Here is a 3673-nt window from a genome sequence, read left to right on the forward strand (position 1 = left end):
GTATTTCCGGTTTCACATAGTCAAATATTGCTTTAGATATTTGTTTACTTGTTTTTTAAATTAAATATTTATTTATTTTTGAGAGGCTGAGATAGAGAGAGCAAGTGGGTGTGGGATGGTGGGGGGGACAGAGGATCCAAAGTGGACTCTGCACTGTCAGCAGAGTCTGATGCGGGGCTCGAACTCATGAACCGTGAGATCACTACCTGAGCCGCAGGTGGACACTTAACCCACTGAGCCACCCAGGTGCCCTTGCTTGTTTTCTTAATATCAAACCTCTCATTGAAAGAATTAGAAATTAGAAATGTGCAGGACTTCAGGGTGCCCCCAAGGGTCCTAAGTTTTACAGAAAGGCTGAAAAATTGTACCTTTAAAGAAAACGTATAGAATTTTATATTTTTCTAGGAATTTCAGAATGATTGGACATTACAGATTTGTTAATATGTTCATAATTTTTAAAACATGCTCTTGGCAAACCATGAGAGACTCTTGAATGCTGACAAAAACTGAGGACTGATGGATGTGGGGGGAGGGGGGATGGGCATGGAGGAGGGCACTTGTGGGGATGAGCACTGGGTGTTATGTGGAAACTAATTTGACAATAAACTATTTGTAAAAAAAAAATGCACTCTGGGCTATTGCACTAATGCTTGCTATTCCGACAACTTACTGAAAATTCTATGACATGACTTAAGATAATTAGAGGATCCTTCCATTCTGTCCCCTGAATGTTGCAAAATAAAAACAATAGTGCAGGGGTGCCTGGGTGGCTAAAAAAAAAAACAAAAAAACAAAACAAAACAAAACAAAAAAACCATGCTCTTAACAAGTTCTTAATAGAAACTTTTCTAACAGAAAATAGATATTTATCGTTTTTAAAGCCCGTACAAAGGTTCATAGCTAATGGTGGCAATTTAGATTTATCCAAAGTCAGAAATAGTATAAAGATGACTACTCTCTCTGTGTCTACTGAAGTTAAAAGAAAAGAAAAAAAAGAATTTTAAAAATTGGATATGGAGAGATTAAAATGTCTTTATTTGCAGGCGATAAGGTTGCTATGGCAAGTCCAAAATAATCCATTGTCCTGACATAATATGGGAATTGAGCACGTTTGCTGAGAATGAGGTCAATATACAAAACCCAACAGAACTTTTATACACTAGTCATAACCGTTGTAACAAAGATCTCATTCACAATTTCTACAGTGTGTCTAGGGCTCTGGGAATAAACGGACTGGGTGTGTGTAAAATCTTTATATGGAAAATTATGAAGCATTACTGAATATTTGACTAAATGGAGATCCACCTCAGTTTCATAGCTAGAAAATGTTTTATCTTAAGTAAACGAATACTTCCCAAATTAGTCTTCCAATTTCACCAAGTTCCGGTCAATTTCTAAAGCAGGTGTTTCACAGACCTGCCGTAACTTATCATAAAATTCATAGGGAAGAGCGGGTGGTTGGGGGTGGTTAGAAAAGTCTGAGGAATTACAAGGCTGAGGAATTTGTCCTCTCAAATACCGTGATTTAGTATAAATCCATATCGATTAAGGCGGTGTTATGTTATTACGGAAACAGACGCAGAGGGCAGCACGCAGCAGGAGAGGCCAGAAGCAGGCTGGGTCGGTGTCCTCGGACTGTGGCACCACCACACACGGGAGGGGGGCTTGAAAGACAGAAGTGTGTTCTCTCACGGCTCTGGGGTCTCGAGGTCCGCAGTCAAGGTGTCCCCAGGACCATGCTCTCTCTTGAGGCTCTGCGGGAGAAGAGCCCTGGCCTCACCTTGCTTCGGCATTGCCCGCAGTCCGTGGGGCCTTGGCCGGCAGGTGCATCTTGGCACCTCTGCCTTCGTTGTCACACGGACTTCTTCCCTGTGTGTCTCCGTGTCCACATTTCCCTCTTCTTATGTTAGATTGGGTTCCGCCCCCCCCCCCAATTCAGTATGACTTCATCTTAACGTGACGATACCTGCAAAGACCTTGTTTCCAAACAAGCCACACACACAGCCTCTGGGGATTAGGGTTTGAACATAGTTTGAGGACACACAATTCAGCCTACACCACAGACCAAGACGTATATGGAATTTTGATACCACGAAGGCTGCCATTTTATTAAAAAACACTTTTTTAATGTTTTATTTATTTCTGAGAGAGAGAGAGAGAGAGAGGCAGCGTGAGCAGGGGAGAGGCAGAGAGAGAGGGAGACACAGAATCTGAAACAGGCTCCAGGTTCTGAGCTGTCAGCACAGAGCCCAACACAGGGCTCGAACCCACGAACTGTGAGATCATGACCTGAGCCGAAATTGGACGCTTAAGCAACTGAGCCACCCAGGTGCCCCTAAAGCCTGCCACTTCAATAGAATAAATGCTGCTAGAAAAATTGGTTATTTAGAGGCACCTGTGTGGCTCAGTTGGTTAAGCATCTGACTTTTGATTTCCTTTCAGGTCATGATCTCATAGTTCGTGAGTTCCAGCCCCACAGAGGGCTCTGTGTTTACAGTGTGGAGCCTGCTTGAAATTCTCTCTCTATCTCTCTCTGCCCCTCTCTTGCTCATGTTATCTCGATCTCTCTCAAAATAAATAACTTAAGGGGCGCCTGGGTGGCTTAGTCGGTTAAGCGTCCGACTTTCGCTTAGGTCATGATCTCGCGGTTCGTGGGTTCGAGCCCCGCGTCGGGCTCTGTGCTGACTGCCGGCTCGGAGCCTGGAGCCTGTTTCCGAGTCTCCCTCTCTCTCTGACCCTCCCCTGCTCACGATGTCTCTCTCTCTCTCCTAGAAGTAAATAAAAACATTAAAAAAATTTAAAAAAAAATAAACTTAAAAAAGTTGCTTCTTTACAGGTGTCAAGAAAGTGACGATTCATGACCTGAAAAAGGCAAAAAAGGAAGACATAAAAGAAAGTCCATGTAAATATAAAGCAGAGTGAGTTGTGCATTTGTAGTTATTTGTTAGGGGTTTGTTCTGGGGAAATTACCCACGCTCTCTGGACCCTGCGCTTCTTCCTCTCAGATGAGGCTAGGAGGGCCAGCACGGGTGTCACATCGAGAGGGCTGTGTGGGACACAAGAGAAGCCGTGTGTTCGGTGCCTGAGACAGTGAAAGCCCGCAGCCTGTGCAGTTTTCCATCCTTCTCTTCCAAATTCTGTATTTCCATCTCCAGATGTGAAACTGGGCAGAGATCGTAACGGAGAGGGCAGCTTTGGTTTACGCGGGTAGCTTCCTCAGAGCTTTTCTTACTAAAAAAATAATAAAGTTTCCTGTTGTGTGAAAGGAGAGCAGTTAGCACTCCCCCTGACAGGGATGGAAGGGAGCACTCNCTAACGACGGCATCTAACTACTCACCGCTTGCTGCTGTCCTGGTGTGGGGCCGGAAGGCGGGCACGCTTGGGGGGGGCACAGCGTGCTGTACAGACACTTGGCTCACCCCGTCCTACACCAGAAACGAATGTCATGTTGTGTGTCAACTAGACTAAGAAAAGAATTTCCTCCCCATGTGGGTGTCAGTTGGGCAAATGTCAAAGGTACCATAGCATAGCTTTCTTAAAATAGTTATTAGTTATCATTGAACTTATACCTGGAACGTTTCAAGAGAACGTTCCCACAGGCTTTGAGGTTTCCCTGTATTTGGATTTCAGTGTTGGAAAATTTGCCTGCAGTATTTCTTTTCATCTCCATATG

General features: G+C 44.2%; 1 pseudogene; it reads left to right on the forward strand.

The window, feature by feature from the left end:
• The first annotated feature begins 3252 nt into the window (after positions 1 to 3252).
• Positions 3253 to 3310, forward strand: LOC144220755 (U6atac minor spliceosomal RNA; annotated as a pseudogene).
• The last annotated feature ends 363 nt before the right edge of the window (positions 3311 to 3673 follow it).

The sequence above is a fragment of the Crocuta crocuta genome, unplaced genomic scaffold (assembly GCF_008692635.1).
Source record: "Crocuta crocuta isolate KB4526 unplaced genomic scaffold, BGI_CrCroc_1.0 scaffold129, whole genome shotgun sequence".
Classification (NCBI taxonomy): domain Eukaryota; kingdom Metazoa; phylum Chordata; class Mammalia; order Carnivora; family Hyaenidae; genus Crocuta; species Crocuta crocuta.